The 18860-nt window shown below is 38.7% G+C and overlaps 1 long non-coding RNA gene across 1 annotated transcript; it reads left to right on the top strand.

Moving 5' to 3' along the window:
- The first annotated feature begins 2518 nt into the window (after positions 1 to 2518).
- On the top strand, positions 2519 to 4134 carry LOC131645744 (uncharacterized). Its single transcript, XR_009297176.1, has 3 exons — positions 2519 to 3110; positions 3193 to 3515; positions 3694 to 4134. It is a non-coding gene; the product is annotated as an uncharacterized LOC131645744 (long non-coding RNA).
- Positions 4135 to 18860: the final 14726 nt, after the last annotated feature.

The following is an 18860-nucleotide window of genomic DNA, read 5'->3' as shown; positions in this document are numbered from 1 at the left end:
AACAAATACAAGAATCAGAATCAAGTACAAGATGGCAGGCTACGTTGACTGACAAAAGGAACGTTAGAAGCTAATCAAGGCAAAGTCAGTTAAAGCAGGAAAAGCAAGGCTCGAGGTAGTTGACAAAAGAGTGAAACATTAAATGCAATGCTGTACGGATCACGCAACGCATTAAATGCTCCCAACGGTCATCTTCTCAAATGCCTATAAATAGTGAAGTTCTGATCAGAAGCAAGGTTACAACACTTGAACGCAAAAACACAAACTTGCTGAAACTCTGTCAAATTCAAATGCTATCTGTCGCTACCGCGAAAATCAACAGATTCGCCACTAACATATTTATCTTGAAAAGGAAGGGAATGCCAGCAAACCACAAAACAAAACAACGGTCTCACGACCAGAGAAAAAGGGTAAAGGAGTCGGTTACGCAAGGGGAAGGTATTAGCACCCCTCACGCCCATCATACTCGATGGTATCCACGCTTGTGTCTAAAACTATGGGTGTGTAAGCAAACTGCGCTAACCTGGACTAAAATTCATGCAAAATGTAGGGAAAAGAAAGAGTTGTACTCGCACGGGCCCTACCCCGCTGCCTACGTATCCGTTTTGTGGAATCAGAGGTACCGTAGCTCGGCTAACTAGTTTCTGTTTGTTTTGTGTTTTTTAGGTGAACGAGTTACATGCACACTCCGCTGCTCGACCTTTGGAGACTTAGGCTTGGGAATGGAGCGGAAATAACAAGTTCTTAAGAAAAGAAAATCAAAGAGTGTGGTTTGTGTTTTAAAGGATGCATGAGGAAGACCTAAGCTAAGGGGGAAAGCTTGCTACCTAATGTTAGCATACAAAGGGTACCAGTCTAAACTAAACTATCAACCTACGGGGAAAGGCGAAAGCAAACAGATATACACACAAACGAGCTCCGCTCGTAAAGCAAACAAACCAACGACACTCGTCGAATGGTAGAAAGGAGGTCCCGCCATAGCCAAGGGGAGCAGCTCAACCCAAGTCAACCAAGCATCAGACCTCGTGAAAATGATCGGGCCATAGACAAGAGGAGCGAGTTCCTCTCAGCAACCAAGCTGTCACGGATCGTAAAGGAAAATGGTGCGTGCATACACCGAGCATCAACATCGAGCGACGCGAGCTATAAGAAAGGCGGAGGTCCGGCTACATGAACCCTTTTCCTGACATACTCGATAACAAGATCTTGTACTGGTTCAGAAGCGAGCAATGCGTAGCGTGCGCATACCGAACAGACTCGATGAGACTAGGCGGGGTTGATTGCTAACTCTTTCTGCATGCCTTCTATGAGGACTTAACGGAGTGCCATATAGGACTTATTACACCGTGACTCCCTGCCGCAAAGCACAAATGTAAACACACCAACAAAAACAGAGCCTTTTTCGAGGGCTTGGCCAGATGCATGTCTAGGTCCTACTTCTCATGTTATAGGATGATGCGAAAAGTGGAAAAAGGGACAAGGAGACGATACTGAACGGATAGCAAATCCGCAATGAACTAGCAAGCGTAAGCAGAGAAGTCCGGAATACTTCGCATAAGCCATCATCAAGCAAAGCAGGTCAGAAAGTGTCGTCGTGAAAATAAATCACGAGTGACATGTGGTACACGTCGAGCATAACCACATGAGCAATCTGCAAGAGAAACAATCCAGACAATACAAGAGTATACATCTCAATGAATGAGAGATCAGGTGACTGGCATCGGAAATAGGTTCGTGTCCCACAAATAAAGTGGAACACGATGCAAATCAAGTCGTAAGACAAATCGCACTGGAAGCGAATTTGTGTCCCACAAATAAAGTGGAACACGAAGCAAGTTGAATCACAATTGAAGGCTCTCTCGAAGTATCTCGCACATCTCAGCAAACAAATCAGTAATAACAAGGAGACACGCACCCGCCATAGAAAATAATAAAAGTTAAATTGTAAATAAATTCTAAAACAAAATCTAACAAGATTAAATTGTTTTTTATGGCATTTTATCAAAGAATAATAGAACAAGACTATGTACAAAACAATTAAATTCTAATGAGCGAAAGATATTACATGTTTTATTCTTTTTTATCATGTTAACATCTAACAAAAGTATTGTTTTCATGTCATTTTATTCCTTAAGAAAAATAAGAAGAAAAACTAATTCTAATGTGCAAAGAAATGAATTCAAGGAGGGTTTATTGCTGGAAATAGTGCTGCAGAGAGGAATGAGGCGCTAGGCCCAGGGGATTGAGGCCCAAAGTGTTTTTTGTCTATCCAGAAAAAGTGAGCGTTGGGCCTAAGGGATTATGAGCCCAGGTATTGTCTTTTTTTGTTGATCAGATTCTTTTGCCACCAAAAACGGTGGTATTGGGCTCAAATGGAGGTGAGGTTAGCAAAACAGTGAAGGCCCAGTCTAGTTTGGTCCACATTTAGATTTAATAACAGTACAAGTTAACATACTAATCCAGATTAACAACACCAAATCTTATGCTAATTAACACCAGTTCAAATTAATCTGAAAAGAAAAAAATGAAAGAGTAATTTTAGGGTTACATGTTTGTGACGCATCAGCTTCCTTTGAGAAGCTTCCTTCTCTTCACAAAACGCACCGAACGGCGCCGGTGGACTTCTCCGACGAGATCCTCCGTCGCGCTACCGTCTCAACCTCACGCTCTCTCGCAACGCGTTATTCTCAGTTCTCTCCGATCGTGTTCTCGTATCTCTCTCACATCTCAGGAACTCGGTGACGTTCCCTCATTCTCCGACGAGGAACTACAACACCGCTGCGATAACCACAGCACCGATTGCTCTCCTCTCGGTTCTCTCTCGTCAACTCAAACCTCTCTCGATTCAAGTTCTCTTCCTCAATCTCTCGCTCTCGGTTCTCTATTTTTCATTTCGGATTGCGTGGAACTAATTGTGATGTTGATCGATTTCTGAAGCAAGTTCAAGAATTGTTTGCAATTGTGACGATGTGGATCGAAGAATTGCGTGCAGTTGTAGAATCGGATCGTTGCAGGCTCGTGATGATTCGATGATGATTAGGTGCGATGTTGAACGCGCTTTGGTTCGCCGCAAGGTTGCGTTTAAGAGCTACAATGATCTTCGAAGTCAGGTACGAAATCCGTTCGCCACACCTGCGTTGAGCGTTCTTACGCAGATTTGCTTGTGAACTTCAATTAGGTGATGTTGTTCAGGCTATTGAATCGGTGATTATAGATATGATGAAGATTGAACTGCGATTCCGAGAGAGGTGAAGATGAAGACGCAACGAAGATGAAGGTGAATTCTCAGATTGTGTTTTCAGTTACGATTCTTTTTCTCTTTTGCTTTTTTCCCATTTTCTGATTCTTTTCCCGGTTGGTGAATATGAATGATGATGAAGAAGTCATAGTGATTGATTCTCCGTGAATTTGTGAAGATTAAAGATGATGAAGATTGGAGAAGAGAGGATGAGAGCGATTGAAGGTTCAAGATCGGAGATGGAGGTTCGTTGAGGGATCCATGAAGAGAGGTCAAGGTTCTCAGTTTGTTACGTTACTTTCTTTTTCTTTTTTCTGAGTTTTGTTATGAGCCTTTTTTCTGAGTCTCTCTGAGTTTTTGTTATTTCATACCGAGTTTTCCTTCTTTTTTTTTCATATTTGGTGAACCGGTTCGGTTTTCTTACGGCGCCGACTCCGTTTATTCTTGTGTTGCAGAGCCTGGTTTTATTGCAGGTAACAGCTTGGATTGGTTAACTAGAACATGTCCGGTTCAATTTTATTCACTGAGGAGTATGTGGTTTGAACCGATTTTTGGCATGGATTAAATGGTGAAGCGATGTGATGATCGTGGACCTTGGATGTATTTTGTGCGGTAGTGATACTAGTTTGTGCAGCGAGCTCCTTGAGGTTATAGGACTTTATCACGGGAGCATCTTTGACATATCATAAAGAGACTTGGAAATCAGAAGACTTAAGTATAGAGAAAGTGAAGATGAACTTAGGCCCTCCCTTTTTGTAATTCTTTTGTAGTTGAATTTTGGAATATATGGACATTTTTGAGAATTTTTATAATTTTACTTTTGTAATGGATAACTTTGGTATTTTGTAATGATTTTTGAACTTTGGATGAATAATGATGTATAAATTTTGAAAGAATGAACATATTGTTTTCTTCAAATTGTTATTCAATCCACACGACAAATTCCCACCACTCAAAGTAATCATCTCTTCCAAATTGATCTTTAAATTCCCGCGAAGCTTCTTTTGAATATTGAACAATGAATCTTTTACTTCCACAAGAAATTAGATCAAGATCAATCATGTATTCATTATCTCTGAAGAAACATACAAATCTCATGAATGATTAAAGATGAACATATGAACTTGAGACCTTGAACAAAAGAAACTCTTTTAACTTTTTCTTGATTTTTAATCGACGAAATAAACGTCCTTGATAACTTAGAGCACGGAGAAAGAGGGCAAATTTTGGGGTGCAACACTATCAAACTTCATCTTCAACCTCACTTCATTGTAATATCATAGTGAGATTTAAGCTTAGAACTTAAGAGATATATCACAGTTGTGATTACAGCTTTTTGAGAAGCATTGTAAAACTCTTGTAATTTGTTTACATTCATTTGTAACGGAACTAGAGAAGATCAAGTTGTGATCGGATTCTCTAGAAGTCTTAGAAGGTATCTAAGCATTGTATTCCTAGAGTGATCAAGGTATGAACAGAATACTCTAGAAGACTTAGAGGGTATCTAAGTGGAAAACCATTGTAATCAAGTCTGATTAGTGGATTAAATCCTTAGTTGAGGTAAATCACTCTAAGGGGGTGGACTGGAGTAGTTTCATTAACAATGAACCAGGATAAAAATCATTGTGCAAATTGTTTTTATCTTAAGAGTTTTAAAGTACACTTATTCAAACCCCCCTTTCTAAGTGTTTTTCTATCCTTTAATTGGCATCAGAACGCCGGTTCTAAGGTGCAAGCACTTAACCGTGTTTAGAAAAGATTCAGGAAGAGAAAAACGTTAAGTCAAGATGGTTGAAACTGCTGCTCCAACATCTACATCTGGCTCTGAACAATATAATGGAAATGGTAACAATGGTTACACTAGACCACCAATATTTGATGGTGAAAACTTCGAATATTGGAAAGATAAACTGGAAAGTTATTTTCTTGGTTTAGATGGTGACCTTTGGGACTTGCTGGTGGATGGTTACAAACATCCTGTGAATGCTGCTGGTGTTCTGTTGTCCAGAAAAGAAATGAATGATGATCAAAAGAAGCAATTCAAGAATCATCATAAATCAAGGACAGTTTTGCGGAATGCTATCTCTCATTCTGAGTATGAGAAGATATCTAACAGGGAAACTGCTCATGATATCTATGAGTCATTAAAAGTGACCCATGAAGGAAATGCCCAAGTCAAGGAGACCAAAGCTATTGCCTTGATCCAAAAGTATGAAGCCTTCCAGATGGAGGATGATGAAAACATTGAAACAACATTCTCAAGATTTCAAACTCTTACTACTGGATTGAGAGTTCTTGACAAGGGATACACCAAGTTTGATCACGTCAAGAAGATCATCAGAAGTCTTCCCAGAAGATGGGGTCCTATGGTGACTGCATTCAAGGTTGCTAAGAACTTGAATGAGGTTTCTCTTGAAGAGCTGATCAGTGCTCTGAGGAGTCATGAAATTGAGCTTGACACTAATGAACCTCAGAAGAAAGGTAAGTCCATTGCTTTAAAATCTTCAAATAGAAAATGCACTAACGCTTTTCAGGCTGAAGAAGAAGATTCTGAAGAGTCAGAATCAGAAGATGAAGAAGATGAACTGTCCATGATCTCCAGAAGGGTAAACCAACTCTGGAAGAGCAAGCAAAGGAAGTTCAAGAACTTCAAGAGTTCCAAGAAGCCTGAAAGAGGTGAATCTTCTGGAGTCAAAAGATTTGACAAGAAGAGGGTCACTTGCTTTGAGTGCAAGGAACCAGGTCACTACAAGAGTGAATGTCCAAAGCTCCAAAGGGAAAAGCCCAAGAAGAAGTTTCATAAGAAGAAAGGTCTTATGGAAACTTGGGATGACTCTGACTCATCTGATCAGGAATCTGAATTAGAAGATGAGCAAGCAAACTTTGCGCTGATGGCAAGGTATGAAGATGGATCAGAATCTACATCAGAATCTGATTCTGAAGAAGAGGTATTTTCTGAACTTTCTAGAGAAGAGTAAGTTTCTATTCTAACAGAACTTCTAGAACTCAAGGCTCACCTTAGTATCAAATACAAAAAGCTGAAAAAGCTATTTGAATCTGAAACTAAGAAGCTTGAAGTGGAGAATTCTGAACTGAAGGAAAAAGTTTTAAATCTATCCAAAAATGTTTGATCTCCTTCTGATTCTGAAAAAATCTACTCCAAGTCTGAACAATATTCTGAAAGAATGTGACTTGAGTTTCAGAAAGTTTTTATCTAGAAGTATTGGCAGAAGTCATCTTGCTTCTATGATATACGCTGTTAGTGGAAACAAGAGAGTCGGCATTGGTTATGAGGGTGAAACCCCATACAAGCTTGAATATGTGGATGATATGAAAATATCATACAAGCCTCTGTATAACCAATTCAAGTATGGCCAGTCCCATGATATTAAGCACACATCACATGCCAAAAACTTTCACATAGCACACACCAAGAAGCATGTGACACAGCCCAGAAAATATCATGCAACTCAGAATAAGAATTATCATTCTGTTCCTCCTGTTCTCTATAATGCTAAACCCAAGTTCAATCAGAACTTGAGGAAAACTAACAAGAAAGGACCCAAGAAGTTGTGGGTACCTAAGGATAAGATTATTCCCGTTGCAGATATCCTTGGCTGCAAAGAAGAAAAAGGAAAGCGTGTCATGGTACCTGGACTCTGGGTGCTCGCGACATATGACGGGAAGAAGGTCTATGTTCCAAGACCTGGTGCTTAAGTCTGCAGGAGAAGTCAAGTTTGGAGGGAATCAGAAGGGCAAAATCATTGGCTCAGGAACCATAAGTACTGGTAACTCTCCCTCTATAACTAATGTACTTCTTATAGACGGATTAGCTCATAACTTATTATCCATAAGTCAATTATGTGATAATGGTTATGACATAATCTTTAATCAAAAGTCCTGTAAGGCTGTAAGTCAGAAGGATGGCTCAATCCTATTCACTGGCATGAGAAAGAATAACATTTACAAGATTGATCTGCAAGATCTTAAGGATCAGAAGGTTACTTGTCTTCTTTTTGTTAGTGAAGAGCAATGGGTTTGGCACAGAAGATTAGGGCACGCTAGTTTGAGAAAGATTTCTCAGATTAACAAGCTTAATCTAATCAGAGGACTGCCTAATCTAAAGTACAAATTTGATGCTCTTTGCGAAGCATGTCAGAAGGGTAAGCTCTCAAAACCTGCGTTCAAATCTAAGAATGTTGTTTCTTCCTCAAGGCCATTAGAACTTCTGCACATTGATCTGTTTTCCCCAGTCAAAACAGCATCTGTCAGAGGCAAGAAATATGGATTAGTCATCGTAGATGATTATAGTCGTTGGACATGAGTAAAGTTCTTAAAACACAAGGATGAGTCACATTCAGTGTTCTTTGATTTCTGCACTCAAATTCAATCTGAGAAAGAGTATAAAATCATAAAGGTCAGAAGTGATCATGGTGGCGAATTTGAGAACAGATTCTTTGAGATTTATTTCAAAGAAAATGGTATTGCCCATGATTTCTCTTGCCCTAGAACTCCACAGCAAAATGGAGTTGTAGAGCGAAAGAATAGGACTCTACAAGAAATGGTCAGAACCATGATTAATGAAACCAATATGGCTAAGCATTTCTGGGCAGAAGCAATAAACACTGCATGTTATATTCAGAATAGAATCTCTATAAGACCTATTCTAAATAAGACTCCCTATGAGTTGTGGAAGAACAGAAAGCCCAACATTTCATATTTCCATCCTTTTGGATGTGTTTATTATATTCTGAACACTAAGGATCATCTGAATAAGTTTGATTCTAAGGCACATAAATGTTTCCTTCTTGGATATTCTGAACGCTCAAAAGGCTACAGAGTATACAATACTGAAACATTGATTGTTGAAGAATCAATCAATATCAGATTTGATGATAAGCTTGGTCTTGAAAAGCCAAAGCAGTTTGAGAATTTTGCAGATTTAGATATTGAAATATCAGAAGCTGTAGAACCAAGAAGCAAAGCATCAGAAGATCAAGTTGTTGCTTCTCTTGAGAATCTAAGTATCTCTGAAGAACCAACTATCAGAAGATCCTCAAGACTCAATGCTGCACATACATAAGATGTCATCATTGGAAAGAAAGAAGATCCTATCAGAACAAGATCATTCCTAAAGAACAATGCAGAAGGTCAATTAGGTCTTATGTCTCTCATCGAGACAACTTCTGTTGATCAAGCTCTTGAAGATCCTGACTGGATAATTGCAATGCAAGAAGAACTCAGTCAGTTTACAAGGAATGATTGTGGGATCTTGTACCTAGACCAAAAGGTTTCAATATCATTGGTACAAAATGGGTTTTTAGAAACAAGTTAAGCGAGAAAGGAGAAGTGGTAAGAAACAAAGTCAGGCTGGTTGCTTAGGGCTATAGTCAGCAGGAAGGTATTGACTATACAGAAACCTTTGCACCAGTGGCCAGGTTAGAATCTATTCGCTTATTGATTTCTTTTGCCACTCAACATAACATCATTCTATATCAGATGGATGTTAAGAGTGCTTTCTTAAATGGTTATATAGATGAAGAATTCTATGCCCACCAACCTCCAGGTTTTGAAGACTCTAAGTCTCCAGAACATGTTTTCAAACTAAAGAAATCATTATATGGATTGAAGCAAGCTCCTAGGGCTTGGTATGAAAGATTAAGTTCTTTCCTTCTAGATAATGGTTTTGTAACGACCGTTTTTCTTTAATTATTTATTTATGTGAGTTATGTGAATTAATTGTGAACTATGTGTTAATTATATGCTTAATTAATTTTATGTTGTTTTATTTGGGAATTATTAGTAAATAATATAAGATAGTAAGTGTTGTTGGTTATTGGGCCTAAGTTGGTATTAGTAAGTGGGGGGTGCTAGTTAGAGCCCATTAGTAATTTAAGATAGTAAGGGTTTAACTAAAACAAGGGTTTTAGAGGAAATAGAAATAAGAAGTTCATTTGGGGTTTTTGGTGTAAGAAGAGAGGAGAGGAGAGAAGAGGAGAATCTCAAGGCTGAAGATAGAGTTGGCTTCAATTCAAAACCTAAGGTAAGGGTGGGATTCTTTCATGCTAAAGGGATGTATGATGATGTTTTGGGTGGGGTTTTGATTGTATGTTGTTATCCATGATTGTGTAGAAATTGAATAGAGATTGTTAGAGTTTACATTAGACTTCTATGAAATTGTGAATTTAAGTATGATTGATGATGTTATGATGTTAGAAGACCCATAATAGGTGTTATAATTGTGTCTATAACATGTATTCTATTGTTATTCGTGATGCTTGGTGTTTTCCAACTTGATTGGGTTGAGTTTAGGGGTGTTGGGATGGGTTTCGTATACTGTTTTCTGTGTTTGGGGTTTTCTAAAAATCGCCAGTTCGCGCCGCGAACTACTTGGCAGAAACTCAGGAAAATTGGATTCACTCAGTTCGCTCCGCGAACCCTTGTTGGCGCCGCTAAATGCTTGGCAGGAACTTAGGGATTATTTGATTCACTCAGTTCGCGCCGCGAACCTTGTTGGCGCCGCGAACCCTGTTTTACAGAACTTTTCCAAACTTTGAAATGATGTAACTTTTGAACCGTAACTCCTTTTTAAGTGCCGTTTGAACCTATGTGAAGCTATAGTTGAGACCTTTCTAATGGATATGATTTAGGAATGCTTATAAACCTTTTTTAATCTTTCTTTAAATGAATTTGTTTGATGTTATGATTTGTGTGGTGAAGTGGTGTGTTGTTGTATGATGATGCAACGTAGCGATGTGATTGGGAAGTGGTGAACTACTATAACAGTAGTGATGTTTAGTCGGTATTTGTGATGTATTTGTGAATATCGTGTTTGTATGGATGTTGCATTTAGTGAGTCACGTCCATTGCATTAAGAGACGGTGGCCTTAATGGTAAAAAGTGACGGTGGCCTTAATGACAATTAGCGATAGTGTGCCCAATGGCAAATCTTGAGATGTGGGAGTTTTACTCCAAATGAAACCACATGCATTTGCATAAGTCGAGTCACATGTGAATTGCATTTGAGTCTTATTTGATTATGATATTGTGACTTAATGAAGATATGATTGTTAAGACGTGGTGACTTGATGATGAGATGTTTGTTGTGATTGTGTTGGAATCTTACTCATGAATTATATATATTGTCATAGTTGAATTGATGACATTTTTTCCGTTTCTTAAGTTGATTATGTGATGTGAAATTGTTGTATTGAGCATTGTGATGAGAAGTGGTGACCAATGTATGATCTTTTCTCTTGCTTTGAATATTATCATATGTTTCTTTATAATGAATGATATTTCACCCCTTATGTTTGAATGTTACCCTCCGTTGGTAACATGCAGGTAACGACGTGGAGTAGCCGTGTACCTTATAGCTCGAGTCGGTGTGTCAATGCTCTGATACGTAGCACTCGGGGGGGATGTTTGCGATACTTGCTTGTGTCTTGTTTTATGTTGAATATCTTTTCTTGAACTTTGATGTTATGTCTTGTGGAGACATTTTGGACCTATTGTGCCATGTTGATAAGAATATAAGATTTGGATATTGTGTTGTTAATTGAATTCCGCTGCAATATGATGAAGTTGTTTGGATTTATATGTCCGATGAATTATGAGTTTCCTCCGATATAAGTGTTATGTATCCATGTACTTTGAGCATGAATTGTAGTTTTGTTTAAGTCGAATATGTGACGCCTCAAATTAGTTGCTTGTTTCGATGTTTTATGCTTTGTTTTCTCTTATTAATTGAGGGGTAGATTTGGGGTGTTACAATAGTGGTATCAGAGCAGTCCGGTCTTGTCCGGCCATGTGTCGTGTCGTAGTGTAGTATAACAAGCTTATATTGTTGTTTGTGTTGATTGCTTTTGTGTTGTAGTGAAGACTTGTGATGGCTGGGAGGAATGATGCTGCAATAGCTGCTGCTTTGGAAGCAATGGCTCAAGCTTTGGAGAACCAACCGAATGGTGGAGAGAATGCTGCTTCTCGGAGTTTGGCTACCTTCCAAAGAGAGAACCCTCATGTGTTTAAGGGAACTTATGATCCTGATGGCGCATTGACATGGCTTAAGGAGATTGAGAGGATTTTCCGTGTCATGGATTGTACTCCTGAACAGAAGGTTCGGTATGGGACTCATATGCTAGCAGTTGAGGCGGATGATTGGTGGCTAGAGACCCGTAGGAGATTGGAAGCAAGTGGTGAAGAGATCTCTTGGATTGTGTTTCGCATGGAGTTCTTAAGGAAGTACTTTCCTGAAGATGTCCGTGGCAAGAAGGAAATTGAATTCCTTGAGCTAAGTCAAGGGAACAAGTCTGTTGTGGAGTATGCTGCTAAGTTTGGTGAATTGCCTAAGTTTTACAAATACTATGATGGGCCGAATGGTGAGTTTTCCAAGTGCATTAAGTTTGAGAATGAGTTGCGTCCGGAGATTAAGAAAGCAATTAGTTACTAGAAGATTCGTATCTTTGTTGACTTGGTTGATTGTTGTCGGATCTATGAAGAGGACAACAATGCTCATTATCGTGTGATAACTGAGAAGAGGGGAAAGGGTTATCAAGGTCGTGGTAAGCCTTATGACGCTCCGAGTGGAAAGGGTAAGCAGAAAGTTACCGATGGCAAGAGAACTAGTGGGGGAGATGCACCTGCTAGTGTTACGTGCTTCAAGTGTGGCAAGGTTGGCCATAAGAGCACAGTGTGTACTGCTGATGCCATGAGGTGTCACCGTTGTGGGATATTGGACATACGTCACCTGCTTGCAAGCATAAGCAGATGGTGTGTTTCAACTGTGGTGAAGAAGGACATATTGGAAGCAAGTGTCAAAAGCCAAAGAAGGAGCAATCTAGTGGAAAGGTGTTTGCCTTGTCGGGAACTCAAACCACTAGTGAGGATTCACTCATCAGAGGTACTTATTTCATTAATAGAATTCCTTTAATTACTATTATTGATACCGGTGCTTCTCATTGCTTTATATCTGCTGATTGTGTTAAATGATTGGGTCTTGTGTTGTCTGCTATGAACGGAGAGATGGTTGTCGATACTCCGGCTAAGGGTTCGGTGACCACTTCTCTTGTGTGTTTGAAGTGTCCTGTGTCGATTTTTGACAGAGACTTCCTTGTTGATTTTGTGTGCTTGCCGTTGAGAGGTTTGGATGTGATCTTGGGGATGAACTGGTTAGAGCATAATCGTGTTCACATCAATTGCTATGATAAGTCTGTGAGGTTTTCTTCTCCTGAAGAGGAAGGTGTTGAGTTCTTGTCGGCTAGTCAGTTGCGTTTGTTGGTGAAAGAGGATGTTCAAGTGTTTGCTTTGGTTGCATCAATGTCTGTTGAGAACCAAGCAATCATAGAAGAATTGAAGGCGGTGTGCGATTGTCATACCCCAAAATTTGCCCATACTATTTCTCTTATACAAAGTCAAATCAGTACATAAAGCTCCAGGACACACTCTCCTATGCAAGGCTTTGAAACTAGGGTTTGGTCTGCTCAAAGGAAAATCAGTGAATCAATGGCTCCAAGGCATCCTATATGGCTCAATATATCCCACACTATCTCCATGACAAGTATCAAGTCTCAATTCAAGGGATTGGTCACTCAATTGTTTAGAAAGTCAACAGTCGACTAGGTTAACCTAAAAGTCATATGTGGTCAAAGTAAAGTCAAAACTCCTGATTTTTTGTCAAGATCCTCATATTAAAGTATCCTTCACCATTTGATCAAGAATTGATCATGGTTCATCAAGGAAAGATCAAAAATCAACAAATCAAAAAGTTTCTAAATTAGGGTTTTGTATAGGAAAAGTCAACTGAACTTTGACCAGCCATAACTTTCACATGGAACATCCAAAATTTTCTATCCAAAGCTCATATTGAAGGAAATTTGATTCTCTACAACTTTGTCTATCACATCCCAAGCCTAAAAATGCTTCATTTGAGAGATATGGACCAAAATATTACAGGTCCTTTTCAAAAGTCAACAAAAAGTCACTTTTTTCAAAAAGACATAAAAGGAGCATGGAAAATAATTTTGATATGAGACCAAAGACACTGGTTAGAGGACTCTCTAAGGTTTCTAAAAAGTCCTATAACACTTCCATATCTCAAAAAGTGAGAGAGATATGCCTTGTCAAAGTTGGAATATTTCGGAGGGAAAAATGTGAAAGAATTTGAATATTTTTGCAAATGGGCCTAAGTTATTTTGATTCAATCTTGACCCACAAGTCATCTAAAGCCTCAAACCCAATTCCCACGAAATTTTGGCTTTTATTTGATTTTATATAAATTTTTGATCATTTAAATATGATAATTAACTTATATAAATCATGAAAATCAAAATATTCAATCAAAGAGCCAATTCCAATCAAATCCAATCTTTATGTAAATCAAAAACCTATCAAATTTCGTGCATATCTCATATGGAATAATTGGATCAAAATTTGTCCATAATTAGAAAGATTTTTCAATCAAATTTTCTCTAATGGCAATCAAAGATTTAAAAGGATTCAAGCCAATTTTTTTTAACCTAATATCTCCTCTATAAGTACAGGAACAGAGCCAGATGTTAGGGTTCACGAATTTGCAGCCATAGAATCCAAAACCCGAGTTCAAAGTTCACCAAAAATTTCAAACTACAATTCTGCATTACAAATCAATTCAAGGCGTTTGATCGGTTCCAATACGTTCCTTGGACGTCACTGAAGCTATTCCAATTGTCACACGCAAGCCAAACACTCAGAATCAACCTCTAAAAGCTTCACGGTTTGCTTTTCTTTTTCTCTTCGATTTGCATAAAACACGCATCCATAATCAAATCTAATTGCATATATTTGTTCTATGTGATATACTGAACAATTCTGGATGTTTAATTATGTTTTGGTGCTGATATGAAGAACATGCCATGTTAGGGTTCATGTTCTTAAAATTGGGGTTTTTAATTTAGTGCAAATCAGGGTGTGAAACTGGTACAGGAACGTTCGCATGGCCAAGACGAAGCCAGTGGTGGTTTCACTTTTTATTTTCTGTATGCGTATGTGTTGGTTTGTGGTTGAACAGGTGTAAAAGATAGAGTTTCTACAACTCTCCATAAAACAGCGGTGTAAAAGGATCTGCAACAATTTTGGGTGAAGAAGACGACCAGGTGTCGTCCTACGATTGGCCCGTTTGAATGTGTTTGCGCGCCTTTTTCTTTTTGCCCAAAGTTGGATCCAGTGTGTCATGGTTCACACAAAGGTGGTGCGCCCTCAACCTATTAACCATCAGATTGTTCCAGCTTGTGATCCAACGCACTTGGAGATGCAGGTTCACCATATTCCTCCCCTGGTGCGCCACACTGAATCAAAAGTTAAGTATTTTCCAAATTTTTTTATTTTTAATTACATAGCCTTTTCTATTTTTTTAATACATATATATTATTTTTCTTCAAATAAATTTGTTTTGTATGTGTATAAACTATATAAAAACTTTATAAAAAACATTTTAATACTTATTATTTATTTATTTTATATAATATTTAATATATATATTATTTATAAAATAGATTTAAATTGGTTTAATTATTAAAAACCTCTAAAATTTCATATTTATTTTTATTTAAATTTCAAAAATTCATAAAAATTATTTTTACACTCGATTTTATTTTCTTATCCCGATTTAAATAATTAGGTCGCAAGACCAATAATTAATTAAATCGTTCGTATTTTCTTATTTAATTCGTACCCTAATCAGGGTTTAAAACGATCAGTCCATACACTGAAAATATCTGTTTTTCTGTGCCTTTTTCAGGGTTACTCTTCGAATACACTCCGGCTACGCGCCATGTCAAATACAAAGCTAAGTATTCATTTAAATTTCAAAGTCTATTTTGTTTCCTTTTATTTTTAGGGTTTACCCTTTAAACCTCTTTTGAAACTGTGCATACATTCACCTTTTCTGCCTTTGCCATTTTCAGGGTTAACCCCGAGGCTTCCTCCGACCGCCAACCATGTCAGATCAAATTCAAAGCTAAGTACTTATATGTTATTTATTTTGAATTTCTTTATCTTTTTATTTTTAGGGTTAGCGATGTTCGCCTCCGAACTGATAATGCACCCACCCTATTTCTGTTTGCCATTTTTTTCACTTTTTCAGGGTTTGCCAAACACCAAAGCTTCGCATAGTCGGTAACCCTAAACACTAATTATTACTTATGTTAGACTTATTTGTTTATTACTCCGCTGGTTTCAATTCCCCTTTCCTCCGCTGGTTGCAATTTCCCTTCCCCCATTATCACTGTTAATATTAATTGTTGTGGTAGTAATTTTAGGGAGTGTAACTCTGAACTGAATTAGCATCACTTAAACTTGCAAGATAATATAACTGAATATAATCACGTGATTGGTGCACACACGCACACTTTTGGGTAAACCTCTCTGTTGCCTGTTGCCTGTTGCCTTGTTGCCTTGTGTTTTTGTAGAATAGTCAGTCCCTCGAATACGAGGATACCTCAGCCATGTTGCCTCGATTAAGATCATGGTCCCTAATGATGCTGCCTTCGATACACATGATCTCGACCCTCGGAAGTTGCCTACGAAAAGGCTGAGGTATCCTCTGGCTGCCTACGAAAAGGCTATTCTGATCCTTCCCTTAGACTACCTGCCTCTCTATGGCATGGGTCAGTCTTATGGCGAACGATAATGCGACGACCCTTCAACCTCCAAATGAAAGGCTTCCTGCCCTCTTATGGCAAGGATAGACTCTTTCACCCTGAAAGGCTAAAAGAAATTTTTTATCAACTATCAAGGTAATTTGCCCTTCATTGCATGCTTTGGTTTAAATATTTTTCCTAAACATTTTCAAGGCTACGCTCATTTACGACTAAAGTCCTTGTCTCTTCTTCTACATTTCTTTTCAAAACAAGCAAAACAATTAAGAGCCCATGGAAAACCATGGATGCAAAGGGTGCCTTACACCTTCCCTTTGCATAATTACCCCCCAAACCCTATTTTATTTAAAAGGTTTTTCCTGTTCTTTTAGCCTTTCTGATTAAATTTGGATAAAATAAAAGTCGGTGGCGACTCTTGCTATCCGTACATTTCGAAAAAGTCAGTTCACCGTATTACAGCGATTTTCCTGAAGTTTTCTTTGATGAAATTCCTGATGTACCGCCTGAGAGAGAAGTTGAGTTCTCTATTGAATTGGTACCTGGTACTAGACCTGTGTCTATGGCACCGTACAGGATGTCTGCATCTGAATTGTCTGAATTGAAGAAGCAGTTGGAAGAATTGCTTGAGAAGAGGTTTGTGAGACCTAGTGTGTCGCCGTGGGGAGCTCCAGTGTTGTTGGTTAAGAAGAAAGATGGAAGTATGAGACTTTGCATTGATTATCGTCAGTTGAATAAGGTGACAATCAAGAATAAGTATCCACTTCTAAGAATTGATGACTTGATGGATCAATTGGTTGGTGCTCGGGTGTTTAGCAAGATCGATTTGAGGTCGGGTTACAATCAGATTAAAATGAAAGATGAGGACATGCAGAAGACGGCTTTCAGAACACGTTATGGACATTATGAGTATTCCGTGATGCCCTTCGGTGTTACGAATGCACCTGGAGTATTTATGGAGTACATGAATCGTATTTTTCATGAGTATCTGGATCGTTTTGTGGTGGTGTTCATTGATGATATTTTAATTTACTCTAAATCAGAATCAGATCATGCTGAGCATTTGAAGTTGATATTGCAAGTCTTGAAAGAGAAGAAGTTGTATGCTAAGTTATCCAAGTGTGAGTTCTGGATGAAGGAAGTTAGTTTTCTGGGGCATGTCATTTCTAGTGATGGCATCGCAGTGGATCCGTCTAAAGTTGATGCTGTGTTGAGATGGGAAACTCCTAAGTCAACTACCGAGATTTGAAGCTTTTTGGGACTAGCTGGCTATTATAGAAGGTTCATTGAAGGTTTCTCTAAGTTAGCCCTTCCGTTGACTAAGTTGACTTGTAAGGGTAAGGCCTTCGTGTGGGATGTTTCTTGTGAAGATATATTTACCGAGTTGAAGAAAAGGTTGATGTCGGCACCGATTTTGATATTGCCTAATCCAGAAGAATCGTTTGTGGTTTATTGTGATGCTTCTAAGATGGGTTTAGGAGGTGTGCTCATGCAAAATGGTAAAGTTGTTGCTTATGCATCAAGACAGTTGAGAGTTCATGAGAAGAACTATCCTACGCATGATTTGGAACTTGCTGCTGTAGTGTTAGTGTTGAAGATTTGGAGACATTATCTTTATGGTTCTAGATTTGAAGTCTTTAGCGACCATAAGAGTTTGAAGTATCTGTTTGATCAGAAGGAATTGAATATGAGGCAACGAAGGTGGTTAGAGTTATTGAAGGACTATGACTTTAGTTTAAATTATCATCCAGGAAAAGCTAATGTTGTTGTCGATGCCTTGAGTCGCAAGACTTTGCATATGTCGACAATGATGGTTAAGGAGTTAGAATTAATTGAGCGATTTCGAGACATGAGTTTGGTATGTGAAGTGACCCTTAAGAGTGTTCGATTGGGTATGTTGAAGATTAACAATGATTTTCTGGATAGTGTCAGAGAAGCCCAGAAGTTGGACGTGAAATTGGTTGATTCAATGATTGGAGTCGATCAAGCTGAGAAGGGTGATTTTAAGTTATATGCGCACGGTGTGTTGAGATTCCGTGATCGGATTTGTATTCCTGATGATATGGATTTGAAAAGACCTATTCTTGAGGAAGTTCATAGGAGTAATCTGAGTATTCATCCCGGAGCTACGAAGATGTACCAAGATTTGAAGAATTTGTTTTGGTGGCCTGGAATGAAGCGTGACATAGCTCAGTTTGTGTATGCTTGTTTGATTTGTCAGAAATCGAAAGTGGAACATCAGAAGCCTGTTGGATTAATGCAACCATTGGAAGTTCCGGAATGGAAATGGGATAGCATTTCTATGGATTTCGTGACGGGTTTGCCGAATACCATGAGAGGACATGATTCGATTTGGGTGATCGTTGATAGGCTTACGAAGTCTGCTCATTTCATACCTATTAACATCACTTATCCAGTTGCGAGGTTGACGGAGATTTATGTCTGCGTGATTGTGAAGTTGCATGGTGTTCCTTTGTGTATTATTTCGGATAGAGATCCAAGGTTCACTTCAGATTTTTGGAAGAGTTTGCAAGAAGCGTTGGGTTCTAAGTTGAGTTTGAGTTCGGCGTATCATCCTCAGACAGATGGTCAAACGGAAAGAACGATTCAATCTTTGGAGGATTTGCTGAGATCTTGTGTTCTTGAGCAAGGAGGTACGTGGGATACTTATCTTCCATTGATAGAGTTCACTTACAACAATAGTTACCATTCGAGTATCGGTATGGCACCGTTTGAAGCGTTGTATGGTCGGAGGTGTAGGACTCTGTTGTGTTGGCATGAATCGGGTGAGAGTGTAGTACTTGGACCTGAGATTGTTCGAGAAACTACCGAGAAGGTGAGGTTGATCCGTGAGAAGATGAAGACTTCGCAAGGTAGGCAGAAGAGTTACCATGACAAGAGGAGGAAAGCTTTAGAATTCCAAGCTGGTGATCACGTATTCTTGAGAGTTACGCCGGTTACCGGAGTGGGGAGAGCCTTGAAGTCGAAGAAGC

This window comes from Vicia villosa, linkage group LG2 (genome assembly GCF_029867415.1).
Source record: "Vicia villosa cultivar HV-30 ecotype Madison, WI linkage group LG2, Vvil1.0, whole genome shotgun sequence".
Lineage (NCBI taxonomy): Eukaryota > Viridiplantae > Streptophyta > Magnoliopsida > Fabales > Fabaceae > Vicia > Vicia villosa.
Note: the sequence above shows the minus strand (reverse complement) of the source record. Positions and strands in the feature narration are given on the sequence as shown.